Genomic DNA, 18,019 nt, shown 5'->3' with positions numbered 1-18,019 from the left:
ATATTAGCATTAGCAAAATATTGGCTTCAAGACAGAGATAAATTGACGTTCGTTTACAAAATGATCGAAGAAATAGATGGTTATATACTATAAATAATTGTTACAAACACAATTGTTCGCTCGTAAGTGTTCCGGCGGAGGTCACAGACTGGTTCAGCGCGTCCTCCTCCATCGCCAACAGGATTGGTATTGACACGTCACACGATAATATCGACCAGAGACTAGACGCTCTATATTTTTTGACGATATTGACGATACACACTCGATAAATATCGTGATCCTGGATTGAGATCCAGATATATCGATGAATATCGAACGTGTAGCATTCGCCAATGAGAATGAAGTTTGCAATATCTTTGATAGTCCAGCAATCAGTCCGGCAAACTTACCTAGTACATAGTGGCAGTGCTGTCAACATGCTATTGCTAGTCCTCTTTCAAACACTATAAGTCAGCGGAAGGAAATCCAGCCATTCATCCCGAGTATCAAATAAAAATAAACTAAATAAAGTGGGGGATATATATATCTTTAAAAGAAATGCACATGCAATGCATGCTTTTTAAAATCTTTAAACCTTTTATCGAAATTTGTAAAAGTTCAATCTTTAACAATAATTGTTTCGGTATTCCTTGTTCTTGTAATAAAATAATGACACAGGCGATCTGTCGAACTGTGCGTCAAAAATTTATATCATAGAATAATTCATACAGAAATAATATTTGAAATTAAAATTAACCTTCTTTACTTGCCAGTATTTATCAGTGGGAGGCTCCTTTGCACAGGATGCCGGCTAGATTATGGGTACCACAACGGCGTCTATTCGTGCCGTGAAAAAATAGATAATGTCTAAACATTACTGTGTTTCGGTCTGAAGGGCGCCGTAGCTAGTGAAGTTACTGGGCAAATGAGACTCAACATCTTATGACTCAAGGAGACGAGCGCAATTGTAGTGCCGCTCAGAATGTTTGGGTTTTTCAAGAATCCTGACCGGCACTGCATTGTAATGGGCGTATCAATTACCATCAGCTGAACGTCCTGTTCCCATCGTCCCTTATTGAAATAAAAAAAAAAACTTTCTCCCAAGTTTAAGTAGTTTAGGAGTTCATCGCAGAACCTACGGGGTTCACAACATTGAATCATAAAGTTTGGCAAAAAGCCAGGTTTCACATAACAAGTAAAGTAATCAATCCAAAGCTTTTTTATACAACACATAAATACTTTATATTCTTATCCAAGTTATACGGCAGTAACAAGGTTCACGACTGGGATCACCTCATTATATATCACATGCTCTGTGACAAGTTACAGTGCAATAAATCATCAGTGCACTAGGGACACGGCTCCCAATTAAAAGCGTTTAATACAGACAGCGTATAACAACCATTCATCACCATAAACGACAACTAAACGTCCGCCTCTCGTTACTCCATTTTTATCCTGATTTGTTATTTTAATAAAGATATCTAATTTCAGAATACTTAGGGTTTTTTCTATTGAGGGAAATTACAAGTATTATAAACGTGGATGAAGTTGCATTAATCATCTATTATTATAGAGATACTAGCTGACCCGACAGACGTTGTCCTGTAGATAATAAAAAAATACTGTTTTATAGAAATTTGCGAATAATATTTCAAAACATCAAGAATTATTTCGTAAAAAATGCTCCCTGTTGTTATAGTGAAATTGTTTCATATTGGAACTGTCAAACCGTGCGTCACTAAATTCTCTGATATAGACTATGTCCATACAAAACAAATATTGAAAATAAAGATAATTATGGGTCCCAAATCGACATAAAAACTATCCTATCTCTCAAGTTGGACTAAACTGCACTCCATGAAGTAATCCCCATTAAAATCCGTACATAAATTTAGGAGTCCATCGCGGACAAACAGCGTGTCGCGTAATATATATATATATATATATATATTACTAGCTGACCCAGCAAACGTTGTATTGCCGATATTAAAATCGCGATACAAAAGTAACTGTTGATCGTAGATGGGTGAAAATTTGATAATTAATTATAATAAAAAAAAGTCAAAAAAATTTAAAAAAAAAATCGTGTGGACTACCATTAACATTTAGGGGGATGAAAAATAAATGTTGTCCGACACTCAAAATTTCATGAGAATCGGTCAAGCCGTTTCGGAGGAGTTCAATGTTTAACACCATGACACGAGAATTTTATATATTAGATATAAACATTACCATAGAGGGTCATAATAAGATAACATACTGCAACAACACCTGGTAAACATCATGCAGCTACATCATTTCGTAAAGAGGCGTTGAGGTGGGGAGAAGAAGTGATAAGAAAATACCAGTCCATCTTTTAAATCATATAACAACTTTGCCTATTTAATAAAATAATAATAGTTATTTATGCAACTGTTGTGTAATAAGGGGTATTAAAAGACGAATGTGGCTTTTTTTTACGGCGCGCCACGTTCTGGTAGTGTGGAACGCGCGTAAACGAAAATGTTCTTTTTTTGAAATTCATACAGATTTCACGCATCGAGCAGTAAGAATGTGGCTGTATGTTGAAACTCTTTGCGCATGAAGGGATCGAAAAAAAAACCAAGGAGTGTTGTTATGAAATTCAGTACAACATTACAACACTCGTTTCGATGATGTAATGGTTATTACGACATTGGGTGTTTTAATGTTGGTAATAAGCAAACTGTTTCAGAATCTTTAATTGAGAATTTAAAGCATGGGTATGGCATCAAGCAGACAAGAACCATACATCATTCGTCCTATACATAATCTACAGTACTATAATCCGATTTTTCAAAGAAGCTTTAATATATTTCATTAATTTGTGCTCAGTGAGTCCTAGTATTTTGTGGTATTTTTTTGTAAAATTTACCTAGACCTATTAAGGAGCCTTAACTCTAGCCAGCCGATTACACGGAACGTACAGTTACTTATTTTTTTTATTTAGTAATTTTTTTTTAATATCATAAAATTATTTTTTGTTGTAAATCGCAATGTAGAAAGTACGTCATGGAGTGCAAACTCCAGTGGTTTATGGAATGCCAATTAATTTTACTTTCCTTTATGTTCCTTAAAGTTAAAACAGGAGGTAATACTTCACTAGTATGTAGTAGCACTATCCCTGAATTTCATTCGTAATCTAACTTTGCGAAATTCCCGCTGGAAAGAAAAGGAACAGGTTGCACGCTATTCGACACGAGTCTTCAATAAACAACCTTATAAACATTGTACATGAATTTACAATTGTTTGCAGGGGCCTGGAGTTCTATTAAGCTTTATTAATTTCATTTAGTCGCGCCCGTGGAGACATTCTATTGTCTAAAACATAGTCATTCTGCGGAAGAAACCTAACAGGCATATATCCCATTAGAGCGGAATCCTTTTCAATAAGATCCTCTTTTGTGCGCAGCGATCGTTAAAATGGCTGAATAGTAAACTAATATCCAGAGTCATAAAGGCTAGTAAATCTATTTTTGATACGCGATCTTATGACATTTTAATGTTATAGGATTCTTATATATTTAGAGAGGAGATCGAAACTTAAATGGGCTAATGACCGATGACTTATAAATTTAACTTAAAATTCCAACTGAGAGGCTCCTTTGCACAGGATGCCGGCTAGATTATGGGTACCACAACGGCGCCTATTTTCGCGGTGAAGCAGTAATGTGTAAACATTACTGTGTTTCTAGCTAGTGAAATTACTGGGCAAATGAGACTTAACATCTTATGTCTCAAGGTGACGAGCGCAGTATTAGTGCCGCTGAGTATTTTTGGGGTTTATCAAGAATCTTGAGCGGCACTGCATTGTAATGGGCAGGGCGCATCAATTACCATCAGCTGAACGTCCTGCTCGTCTCGTCCCTTATTTTCATTTAAAAAAATGCATTTGTATTATCCATCTAAGTATTGGACTGCCGTGACTGTACATAAAATATAAAAAAAATAGAAATACACTAGGTCTAAAAAATTGTTTTTACAATTTCTTGTTTTTAGTTTGTCTCTTTGTGCACGTTAATGACATAAACGGCTAGCCCGATAGAAATTCGGTTTTTACTGATGTATTGTTGCAAGCTCCACGTAACATTCACTGATAGTTTCATTCAGATCGACATCTACATGGGCGACCCCTCATACCTAAATATTCGTTATATTAAAATAAGCGTTTTTTTTTTAAATATATGTGATCGTCTACACTACTTTAATAGAATAGCGTTTGTTAAAATGATGTATAAAAACTACTTCGATTATTAGATTGCCACGTAACCACAAAACACAATCAAAATGTACATAAATGAATATTCTCAGCCATACAAACTTTTAACTTCCTTATTTAGTATATGTAAACCGTTTTTTTTTAAGTTACTTTAATTTATAGGAGGTAAACAGCATATAATACAATATTATTTAAGCGTAATTACTTGCCAATGTACTGTAGGATTTTTATTTTTGTGTACAAAATGGTACTAAATCAAATAAATAAATAAAATCTGTACAATCCACACTTATTCATGTCCGCTATATAATGCGATGATTCCTAATATTTCGCTTTACTAACCTATATCTATAAATTAATGATACGATGACCTATTATAATAATTGGTCTACAAAGCATGAAAATTGGCCACAGATCAGTCTGAGCCAACACGTACAACATTCGATATAAAATCGTAGGCGTTACGTCAAAGTCGGCGCCCGCCTGTCTGCCGACCCCTGAGCCCGTGAACCAGGACACACATTTAGGACAGTAACATTTAATGTCTTCTTACAAGTTCTGCGACCCTGGTAACTCGAGCCAACGGTGTCAAGAAACTCGAATAAATATTTAGATCAGGCGCCGATTTACGGATATTTATTGTATCTAATACAAAGAGGCAAAATCTTTTTCTAAACAATTGGCGAATATTAAGTAAGTACTTGTTTAGGTACGCTTTATTTTGCGGGTACTTATTGAACGAGATCGAGCCGTCACGCTCCGCTATGTAGATAATGTTACGCTGGTTCGGGTAGGATTACACCACCTACTGTCAATTGGCCACACACCGTTTTTGAATTGTAGATAATAATGATAGACTTACAATATATACAGACAGCGTGCGAGAGAGAAGAACATTTCTAACGGAGATACACAAGATACAATATATTAAAGGAAAGTGAATCAATCGTTACTGTAACTGATTTTGATTGACAAGTCGTAAGCAGTCAGCCACGCTTGACATTATCCCCTAATAACCCTATCCCCCTTATTCATAATAGTCTGCTAACTTAAAGCATTGCTAATTCTCACTCTGTCTTCTTCTATTGACCTAAGTCAGAATGAGAAAAAACACTCCTTAGCGGCTTTTTAAAGTTAGCGGACCATTATGAATAAGGGGGTCAGTATTTAGAATATTAAAACACTTAATAACGCACACAAAGACAAAACAAAATTGAACTAGCATTATCGGGCTGTCAGGTCGACTATATGTTAGTATATTCTAAGAGTATATCTTTAAACGAGCAATTCTTGTTTAAATATAATCTGAATTTCGGAAACGGCTCCAACGATTTTAATGTAATTTAGTGTACAGGTAGGTTCGGGGACGAGAAATCGATCTAGCTAGTTTAAATTTTAAAAAAAATTAGTTTTATCCGCCTTTTAATGAGAAACTGCTACAATAACAAAACTGTTACAGTTCAGATGGGACATTGGGTGATCCTGAAAGCAGAAGACTCCGGTTCGAATCCAGATGTCCTATTTGTTTTTTTTGTTCAAGTTTAGTACATTCATCAAAATCCGACCAAGGCTCGGTCGTCCGGAAATTGGTTATAATTGGTGAAACGAGCAGATATTAAGCGGTATCATATGCCTATAGTAGTGATAATATCTGATTATGTGACTGATAAGTCGTTGAGTAATAGTATGTCATATCGCGTAAAAAATATGAACAGCTATTATGAGGTATATAGGTACATAAAATATAGCATTCAATGCGCTAATTGTGATGACATTCTTGAACTCGACATTACATTTTAAGTGGCGATGTGTTTGCGAAAATTCAGCATTTATATTGTTGTAAAAATGCACACTATGTGAATCATTTTATATTAAGATTAATGTTTATTGAAGATTATAATATAATATTGACACAAATTATCTTGCCTTTAACTAGGTATAGCTTGTACTATGGGTACAAGACAACGATATATTTAATACAATATACATATACATATAAACATCCATGATTCGGAAACAAACATCCATATTTATCATATTAATGTTTGCACCTAACGGGATTCGAACCCGGGATCTCTAGCGCATTAGGCAGGGTCACTAACCACTGGGCTATATGGGTCGTCATTATATTCGTCTACTTAGGTTTTTTCATTGAATGTGATTTTTGCAAGTCTGACAAACTAAAGTCTAGAAGGCCTCTCGATACGTAATACTTGATCAAGCGTATTTTGTCTGAGAAAATAAACCTAATCACACATTACGGATTAACGGCCGTTCCCAATATACTATCTACAGATAGAGATAAATTACTACCTTCTACTGTCAGTAAGTAGCTGTCAATAATCTGAAGCTGTCCCAATATACCCGATAAGTCGTTCTTATCGCCTTATATTGGGACGCGTGAATTGCAATTTCCATACAAACTTCTATCACTGGTAAGCTATACGTCGTCCCATTGACAGACAGCGTGTATGGATAAGATGAGTTACCGTCGCTAAGTTTATAGGGACAGAAAAGTCAACGATAGTTACGATTTTTTATCTCAAGTAGGCCTCAACCGGAGATAGACTGATTATTGGGAAGGGCCGTAAGACGTCTTCAGGAATACGAACCTTCAAACGTTATTCAGACTTGATCCTATAGAATAACACACGCGCGGAAGTCGAGTAGTATTTTGTGGTTGCAACTTTACTAGTTCCGTTCTTGTTTCGACCCAAGTTTAGTTCGGACCACAATCCACACTATAAACCTACACGTTGATTAAGGTTCGATATCGATGTAAGTATGTGTTTAATATATGACCAGTATTTCCTTATCGTTCAAAGCCTTATTATACCTTTAACCATATATTTAGCTACATTTTTAACCGACTTCAAAAAGGAGGAGGTTCTCAATTCGATTCGATTTTATGTTTGTACACCGATTACTCTGAGATTTATGATCCGATTTACGTAAGTCTTCTTTAGTTAGATGCGGATTAGATTTAGTTAGATGCCATTTGGTCCCATAAAAATATATTTACATAGTTTGGCCCAGTAGTTTTCATTTTATGAACATTTTTAATGATAACTGTTGTCTACGTGGATGATATAATTGTTTTATATGTGTACGGCTTTTTTAGGAGTTTTCATTCCGATTGATTATACATTATTATTATTAACTGACACTAAAAATAAAAAATAAAACTGTGATAAGAGGTGTTTTAAATACAATTTTTAGTTATTTGATGCTTTTCAGATTTTTAAGTCGGTTTTTTTAAAAATAGTTTTTTTATATTATGCTTATGCATAAATAAAGAAAAACAATTATGTGTCCATCCAATTATTTTTTCCTTCAAATATATGAGACAATCACAAACTGACGCACACCCCATGCCATATTAACTTTATGAAGATTGATTTGATGCCTCGTGGTTTCTTAACTTTTTTAATGATACCGTAGTACCGTAGCGCAGTCTACTTTTAAAGATCTGCCTGAGCTAGGAGCTAGCTTCCATTTTCATGAAGTAGTATCCCTAATTTCTTTTTTATTTGGATTTTTTTATGAAAATAAGGGACGAGACGAGCAGGACGTTCGGCTGATGGTAATTGATACGCCCTGCCCATTACAATGCAGTTCCGCTCAATATTATTGAAAAACTCAAAAATTCTGAGTCACTACAACTGCGCTCGTCACCTTGAGACATAAGAATATATCAAGTGTCATTTCACTAGCTACGGCGCCCTTCAGACCGAAGCACAGTAATGCTTACACTTTACTGCTTCACGGCAGAAACAGGCGCCGTTGTGGTACCCATAATCTAGCCGGCATCCGGTGCAAAGGAGCCTCCCACTGGATAAATCAAAGTCTGTCCGTTCAACCAGTTGAAATAATTTATTGAATTAGGCGTTATTTTGCGGAAATGCATAATTATTCCAATGTTGTGAGCCTTCTTGAGTGTAAATTCCGCTAAGATTCGTCTTCAACCAATTCGACACGTGATTCGCCTCTACACGAGGCATCCTCAGGAGATGTTGACTCGCCAAATGCTAGCACGAGTCTCGTGATACTCTTTTTTTACTCTGGTTAATCTGGTAAAATAAAATAAATCCTCACGCGTTTGCTACTTCATTTCAATCTCAGAGTATTTTATTTAGCGACATAGCATTTAAGTTCGCTGAATGGCGTCTGTGAATTTAGCTCAAGATAATTAAGCTGTCATTTCGCTACAGAACATAGACAAACAGCCACGGTCACCGTCCCTTTTAATAAAGTTCTTGTTTATTAACAAGCATCTCAAAAGAGCGGACACATTATTATGAAGTTGGGCGTTAAGTGAAAGGCTGACTCGGCAGGCGTTATAAATAGTTTAAATGTATGAATAGACGGACCCCCGGGACGCGACGTGCCGCTAAGCTTACAATTCATTGATGGTGTTTATAAATAAGGCTATTTATACAATGTTGTTGCGGCTTATAGGTACGCGTGAATCTTAATGTATATAAATCCAGTGTCCTGATGTTTGTATCCAATGAACTCCTAAAGCAATGAACGGATTTTAATGGGGACTACTTCATGAAGTGCAGCTTAGTCCATCTTGAGAGATAGGATAGTTTTTATTTAGATTTGGGACACATAATTATTTTTATTTTCAATATTTGCTTTGCATGGATATATATTCTATGAGAGAATTTATTATTACATACACTATGAAACAGTTTCATTATAACAACAGGGAGCATTTTTTACGAAATAATTCTTAATATTGTGAAATATTATTGAAATTAATAAAAAACTGTATTTAATCTATTATCTACAGAACAACGTCTGTCGGGTCAGCTAGTAATATATATAAATCCAGTGTCCCGATGTTTGTTTCCAGTGACCTCCAAAACTAATGGACGTATTTCAATGGGGATTATTTCATGGAGTGCAGTTTAGTCCAACTTGAGAAATAGGATAATTATTATTTCGATTTGGAATCCATAATTATTTTTCTTACCTATATTTGTTTTGTATGCACTTAGAATATAGAATTTATAGACGCATGGTTTGATAGTTCTGCTGTGAAAGAATTTCATCATAACAACAGGGAGTTTACAAAATAATTCTTGATGTTATGAAATATTATTGACAAATTAATAAAAAACAGTATTTTGTTTATTATGTACAGAACAACGTCTGTCTGGTCAGTTAGTATATTATAAATATTTTTATTGGAGAGCATGCGTAACGACGTGTCATTATATGAAATTAAATGACAACACTAATAAATAAAATTTGAAAAACAAAATTTTATGAACGATGCGGGATTCGAACCCACGAATTCCGGCGTTCCGTGCCGGTGCTATAACTAACTGAGCTAACCGTTCGAGTACCACCTCGTTATAAAATTCTGTTTGCTTTGTTCAACTCTCAGGTTGTGGCTTCATCTACAGGATCTACTTTACAGTTGATAACCTGCTCAACCCCAATATTTGCATATTAGAAAATTGACTTGAGATGTCGCTCTTGTAAATCTAAACAATATGTTTTGATTTTAAAGTGATAACCCTCACTTCTAGGATTAATACACAAATAAAGAAAAATTTGAAAAACAAAATTTTATGAAATGCGGGATTCGAACCCACGACCTCCGGTGTTCCGTGCCAGTGCTCATTTATGAGCTTATTAATCTTAGAAGTGAGGGTTATCACTTTAAAAACATAACATATTGATAAAATGACAACCTTTACTATACCTAGCATAACAACAAACACATTAATTTTGCAGAATTCTAATTATACTTAAAAGTTTTACATACATAATATGTACAAGTGCTGGCCTGGCAAACATTGTTTTGCCATAATATAATATGTACCATGCATCCAAATTGTCATATGTATTAAATGTGATTCGTGTATTTGTATATAAGAATTTATACGTATTTCTTTTGGCAAACAAATATAGGTTTCAGATTAGTAATCACCAACATATTATATACTGAAACCTTCTCTGAAACACACTGCATCTTATAGCATAAGTATTATTCCTATCGGCTCAGTATTCGATTATACAGTACAAAACAAATAACTGGCACTCTCATTAAGGGCTTCTCATCGTCATGGTTGTGTCACATTTCCCTAGCTGAAATCAACCTTTTTTATAATTCGATGATTTCTTGAGGAGAACTGAACAATTTATTTTGTTAGTATTGAATCAGATTGAGCCGTCAAACTAGTTATATTCATTCGTGTATAGTTGGACCAAGGTGGCAAGGGAGTGTGATTAGTCAGAGCAAAGTTTACCAAAATAAATAATATAAGTACTTACAGAAATACTTATACTATATATTGCGAATACTACAGGAAACTACTAGTAGTTAATAAAGCCCGCACCTTTTATTAATATAGGTAATATTTTACAGTAAATTACTTAACTCAATAACAAATACAAAGTTTTAACAGAGCGGTTTTGGTTCTTCATTCCATGCAGAGTGCATTTTGCAATTAACCTTTAGAGTGATGATAGGAAAAATTATCAAGCTGACAATTAACCAGTATCTGTATGTTATATGAATGTTATTGACACAAATAGTAGGCATTAGTTCAAACTCAAGTTCCTCTGTATCAAAATGCAGCTTCATCTTTCAAATCATATGTTTTTTTTATTTATTTCATATAGAAAGACCAACAGTTTTAAATGTTAAACACCTATTTTAGCTAGCATTAAATTTTATTTTTCAAAGGCAGTATAGTAATATCCAATCTAAATGTAAAACTTACAACAGATCAATACTGATTGTTACGTCATGACCCTATTTAAATAACCTATTTTTAAACATTCTAATAAGTTGGAGAGCAATACTGTGAAAAAAAAGGGATTTGTCAGGAGTACAGGGAAGTCTTACTTCAACCTACCAACAAACACAGCCAGAGACACTGGGCACTGCATAAGAGAACACCAAATGATCTTTATTATGCAGAGAGTGTCTGCAATTAGAATTAAAGGTTGAAAGGATGCATACCAGACTAGTACTTTACCAGTGGTAGGCCTTTGCAACGGATGCCGGCTAGATTATGGGTACCACAACGGCACCTTTTCCTGCAGTGAACCAGTAATGTGTAAGCATTATTGTGTTTCCAAGGAAGGCCACCAAAGTTAGTAAAATTACTGGGCAAATGATACTTAACATCTTATGTCATAAGGTGTCACTAAATTTTGGGGTTTTTCAAGAATCAGGGTGTATCAATTACTATCAACTGAGCATCCTGCTGGTCTCGTCCCTCAATGTCATAAAAAAAAATTGAAGCTCACTTACCTAACCTATAATATACACATGGTTTTTTAAATATATTAGAACTGAGGCTCTAGGTGTTCAATGTGTCAAGGAACTATAATTATCACAACCTTTTGCAGTTGACTGTACAATAACAAATACAAAGAAGAAAACTGTTTTTAGAATTAAGCCCCACAGGGCTAAATCTAATGGCACTCACTCAAACCCCTCAAAGCAAAAATCCCAGCCATGCACAGAAATAACTTCCACTGAATGAATGAGCATTCAAAAACATTTAGTAAACAGCATACTACATTGAAGAAATAATACAAGAACACTTTGTATTACTCATTATGAAGATTAAGATAAAAATGTTTAATGAATGTACAGGCTAAAATAGGTAGCCAATGTGAGCAATTCAAAGCACAATAAAGTTCAAATTCATTAACATGGATTTTGGGTATGGGTGAATTCACAGTATTATTATCAGCCTCAATTAGACACAGTTAAGGTCTGTCAAGAATAATTAGATTTGGAAACAGGAAGACAGATCTGTGTATCCATTATCACAATTAATGAAAAAGCAGAACTTGATGACAAAAATGTGTGTTCTTTGATAATGAATCATATGATTGTGTTGTTATTGTGTATATTAATATTATCATTGTTTTACAATGAACATGTTTTAAAACAATAACTTTACAATGATAATCAAAATGATAAGCAACTTAATTGTAAGAACATTTTTTTATCTACACCAGGGATTCCCAAAGTGTTTTGTTGTTCCAAAAATTCAACATTTGAAATCCAAATCAGTTTCCCAGGGGTTGACATAATCAAAATTGATTCTAGGGATGAGTAAGGTTATAAATCTACCCTCATTAATAGTAAAGGGATAAAAAAGATAGAGATAGGATTTATGTTTTGATAAGAGTCTGAGGTTCTTCTTTAAATCCCTGATCTACACAGAGTTGACAATATCAAAATTAAGTACACCAAGGTAGTGCAATGATTAATTATTACTGAAAAACATAAAAATTACAATCTGAATTTACTTATTTAGATCAAAAAATAAGTTGAATATTGCTTGATAAAAAAATTACCTACTTAATATCTTACTAACAAAATCTTAGTTGTTCTCATACCCAATGAACATACATTGATATAATTTTAAACAATGAATAACAAAACCAGGGACCTACTTCAAATACTTAAAAAAAATTGTATATAAACAACCTCTACTTTCACTGTGTTCCTTTGTACAGAATTAGCTGAACAGTCTAATAATAGCTAATTAGGCATCAAGTATATTGTTTTCACACTTAAAGCTACCAGTGCTATTCATTATATAGTTTTTTTAAATAAGATTTGAAGTATAGCACAGGTTTCTAATCACCTAATGTTGAGTAGTATGTGATGACCACCAGCTAAGAATAGTACAGGCTGTTCTCTAATAGGTTAATAAGGGGCAAAATATGGCACAAAGCAAAATATTTAAAATCTTACCGGTTTTTATTCTTAGCTACTTGAAACTTGGGTGTATCCGTTTGTAAATACAGAAATTTAAGAATTGCAGTGTCTATAGAAACACACACTTAGATTTGGTCCACAGTCACTGAATCAACTTATAAATTTCAGTCAATAAGAAAACAAAAGATTATTAGTTGTAAGTGTTATCAATAAAGTAAACGCCAAACGGTTATTATAGTGTTATCGAAGTTTAGCTAGCCAATTTCTAAGGAATTTTCAACGTTTAGATTCGCAATTCGCATAAATCTGACATCTGTAATGATGACAGACTGTCATCTGAATTCTGAAACCATTTGGTAATAATTGTCAGCTCACATCTGTCATCTGTCAAAAAATATTTGATGAAACACCTAAGATCAAGTACAGTGTGGATTGGCTTACTGACTAGACTATGACTAGGTGACTATGCCAATAAAAAAATCGGAACGAAGAAGGTGGCCAAATACATTCTTTACCTCTGTCACGCTAAGAAAGGCTTCTCATACCCTCTTAGTGTCTAACTACGTCCAAATGAAAAAATCCTTCAGTAACATTCAATATTGTTTGTCAAACTACTTACAATGGGAGAATATTCATTCATAAGCACCTAAAGGCTTGTACGGGAGACTGTATTAGGTGTCTATATAATATTTACTTTTTATTTTATGTAATATTATACACGGATGAAACTAAATGGGTTTACTATGCTTTAAACCAGACATTCCTTAGGTCATCTCTAATGACTATGTGAAGTCAGAAATGATGTTATACCCTTTCTGGTTCACGTTGTATACTTATAGGTCATGAAGCACCATTTTTATCTTACAGAGTCCGTACTGAGTCAGGAGAGTACTGACAAATTGACGTTATACAATATACCTAGTTTAAGTGACGTAATACGTCATTATTTTACGTTCAGTGTGTGGTGTCACAGAAATCAGAATTATTCGGGAAATTACTGATTGTATAGATTTTTGCTTTCAATAAATTTAGAAATTATGATAATTAATTAATTGTGAAAATGTATCCATTTCTTATAAAAATCAGTTATTATATTGTTAAACAGTTTAAAAGTTTGTGATAAAATAAGCTCAAAATGAACTGTCATCAAGTACTAAGTGGTGCCTGTAATTCAGGAGATCAATGTTTTGCTGTTGGTTCTGTAGAAGGAATACCATTTACTGTGAGTATTTTCAAAAAATGTTTATATTTCTACTTAGCTTGTACAAATTGATTTTCATTTAAATTGAAATGAAATAATTTATCTTAAAATAAACTTCTCCTTAAATAATCCTCTAAGTAATAAATGAACTGTAATAAAGTTAAAGTATATAATGAGAGAATAAAAGTAGTAACTATGTGGATTATGCATTGAAAAGACTATTCAGAATATATTCCATACAGAAATCTGTAAAAAGAATATCCTTGAACACAAATTTGCATTCCATAAATATTTAAATTGCTATTTTGCTATACTTATTTGTTGTGTGAGATATGTTTACCTTGGAGTGTTTTACAACAGTCTATAACATCTTCATCATGTTGTTATCTTGATAAGATGCCTTTATTGATTTTAGTGTTCAATTAACATGCAAAAGCAAAACAAAACATTACTTATATCTGTGTAAATTTTTATTTATAATTCTATAAATTTTAGGCTTATGCTGCAGGGTGTAATATAGTAATATTGGCATCAAATTTTGAGCGTGTTCAAATAATTCCTGGAGCAATACATGGTTACATTCGTATTAGCTCACTTGACTGCAGCACAGACACGGGAAAGATTGCTGCTGCCTATGGTGCGGAAGTTTGTATATTTGAGCCAACACCACTAATACACACTGCTTCCACCACACATGTGAGTAATACTTTACCTTAATAAAAATGTTCAGGACATCTCTCATATTTGAAATATATAATTGAGTTGAATCAACAGTAGCAATTCATTTTACTTCTATCAAATTTGAAGACTAATAAATATTAAATATACATATTGTTTGCACAATATTTCTTTTTTGTTGTTAGTACTTTTTGAAACATTACATATTTAACTAAAAAGGTTTTTGCATCATCAGCCTTAATGGTAGAAGCCAAAATTGAGAATATTAGCATGAATTACATCTAATGGTAATTGATTATTACTGCCCATCTACCTGGATAGTGAAAATGCAGAACACAGTTCTTGAAGATACCTTTGCCCTTACCCTTTTATTTGATAAGTAAATTTGAGGGCAAAAAATTATATTTTGTTGAATCTAATCAGGCCACTCTAACAGATTATGTCCATTTTTGTGTAGCATAATGGATGATTTAAAAACTTAGGTGAATTTGTACTGAATTACTGATAAGATAGTGTTAGATAAGTGGAATGCATATGATTTCTTTGTTTACATTTTTATCTTAGTTGATTACTATGGAAGCAGGGTATCTGTTCTAAGTAAGAGTAATCATATCATCTATCAAAGTATTCCCATACAAGCTATACAAAATAAAGTTGTTGGTTTTGTGTCTGAGGTATATTAGGTAAGGACCAGCATACATAATAGTTTTAAGGGAAAATGTATACAGTTAAAGTCCCAGCCTATGTTTGGACATGTTTCATTTGATAAAATAAAAGATTTATTTCTCTGTGGTTAATCTTATAAGTCAACTGCACACTATCTAAACAATGAGGCAGGCTGGGATTAGATTATGATTGTCTTTATCAATAACTTATATAATGCAATGGAAATAATATTAAAAGAGATCAAAGCAGAATGTTCTGGAAAATTTACTGCACCGTTTCTTCTCTCTCAGAGTGCTATTTGTTAAAAATGTTGTGGTGGTTTAATTGACATTAAAAAGTAGTTGCAAGGAATGAACTTTGTAATTAATAGATAATTATAGAATAGAAACAATAACCATCATGAGTAAGTACTTATAGGAGAACCTCATTAGATTTTTCAGTACAAACCTGCAGAATAGAAAATTAATGCAAAGACAATATGTATACGTTCTATACTTATTTACTTTTAGTATGTCATTATCACATTTTAATACCACTATTAAGTGAATGAATGACCTAATTTAATACTGTCTTTAATTAAAAATGCCAAGCGTGAGCCTTAATTAATGTTTGGAGGGCTTTGTATCAATTACACTAGTATGTTATGTTTTAGGGTTCCGTGCCTCAAAACTGAACCCTTATAGGATCATTTTGTTGTCCGCCCGTTCATCTGTATGTGTGTCAATACCTTTTATCTTTGGAACACATTGAGATATCGAGTTGAAATTTAAATGATATACTCAGGTCTTAAAAGAAATATGTACCTACAAATTGGTACCTACGGAACCCTCGGTGGAACTCACACTTGTCGGTTTTTTTTAATTGCAAGTGATGCTTAATTCAATTCTACAGTTATGAAAATATTAACCAAATTTGAGAGGAATGCCTTTAACAGCCATTGTAGACCAAAAATTTATGGCTGAAGGATCATTTCTAATAAAGATGTTCCAACAGAAGTGAAATCAAATAGCAAGTACGCGTACGATCGTCATTCACCTTGACGATAAATGCTCTTAAATGTTTATTTTCTGTTTCAATTTCAATATGCTGTACGCGCTCCGCGGCCAGAGTGTCTGGAAGTAAATGAACTGGGTTAATGATTAAAATGTCCAGACGAACTTCTATTTCAATCAATACGCCGTGCGTGCCCGTTTAAGTATTTTTGCTCAGTGTTTATGCCGTGAACATTTGGGAATCTTGATTTTTTAAAGTCAGGTAGTGGGTTCCGATCGATTATTGTTACTAAAAGTACTGGAGAGATTCACTGACTTATGCGTAAATGCAACCATCTGATTAACGGACGTCACGATATCGTAGAGATTGGCAAATGGTGCCATCTTGTGACGTCAGCAAGTTAAATATGACAAGGTTCAACCCCAGTACCAACGCGCGGGGCTAATACATCCCTGGGCCACTCGAACAATCGGCTACGTAATAATACTGTATAATGATTATCGTATTTAAATTACAATTATTATTGTATCTAGTCAAAATAGATATCCTATCTATTCGCGAATACTGCAATTAATTCGAAACAAAATCATATGTGTGTAAATTCAAGACATTGTTTAGCGTGACGCGCTATGAAGCGCATCAATCCAAATAGAAAACGCGCAAATAAACTGTACATTTTAGACTATAGTTTTTATTTATTTATATTGGAAACCCGACAGAACAAGACTGTTACAATTGATTTATTTTAACTTGAATTTGGAGAAAACCAAAGGTTTTACAATCATAAACCTAGATAACGTAATACCAATAACAGGGTCTTTCTTATAAAAAAAGTATATAATATAAAGGTTAATATTGAAATGATTAATAAAATCATGGTCATTATTTTTTTGTTCAAATAAATCTAGTCAATGCATTGTTTATAAACAAAAAAATAATCAGAATTAAAACGAATGATGTAATTAAATTTTTATTTTTGTCGGAGATTGATCTAGGATACTCAGATAAATTTGGACACGGTGATTGAGGGTATTGTTATAAATTTTTCAGATCAAATATATATATTCATTAAATACATATATTTATTAAATAACGTATTTAGCTGGGATTTATCAAAATTTCTTTATTGGATGATACGACTACTGATAGGCTACCTTGAAAAAAATCACTTTTCTGAAAGGTTGGCAACATTCCTGTGATTCCTCTCGTGCTGCAAGATAATGTGGGCGGCGGTGATTAAACACCAGGTGACAAATATGGTCCTTTGTCAACTACCGCATTTTTGCAGTTCATGAGATATAACCCGCTGTTAGACAGACGGACAGACAACGGTCTTAATAATACGGCTCTGTAGGTTATGCTTCGGGTACGGAACCCGAAAGAATATTTTAATACACTTGCTCGTAAAGTGAGCCTTATTGCATCTTTCTTACGACCATAAACCGAATTATAATACACACGTGAATAATAATAATATCGCACACTAGTGCATAATAGAATTATCCCCACATAGACAAGTTAGTACCTAACTGCAAATCATATATGAGAGTAAACA

The 18,019-nt window shown here is 33.6% G+C and overlaps 1 protein-coding gene across 5 annotated transcripts in view; it reads right to left on the bottom strand.

The window, feature by feature from the left end:
• Positions 1–13,221, bottom strand: part of LOC126973083 (endophilin-A) — a 70,784-nt gene extending 57,563 nt beyond the window's left edge. For 3 of the 5 annotated variants that reach the window (XM_050820215.1, XM_050820213.1, XM_050820214.1), the window contains exon 1: positions 12,963–13,219. The gene's annotated coding sequence lies outside the window, so the exon portion shown is untranslated. Of the gene's footprint in view, positions 1–12,962 lie in introns of all 5 variants that reach the window. The other 2 variants (XM_050820211.1, XM_050820216.1) reach the window with 2 other exon arrangements.
• Positions 13,222–18,019: the final 4,798 nt, after the last annotated feature.

Source organism: Leptidea sinapis, chromosome 28 (genome assembly GCF_905404315.1).
Source record: "Leptidea sinapis chromosome 28, ilLepSina1.1, whole genome shotgun sequence".
NCBI lineage: Eukaryota > Metazoa > Arthropoda > Insecta > Lepidoptera > Pieridae > Leptidea > Leptidea sinapis.
This window is presented reverse-complemented; position numbering and strand designations above follow the sequence as displayed.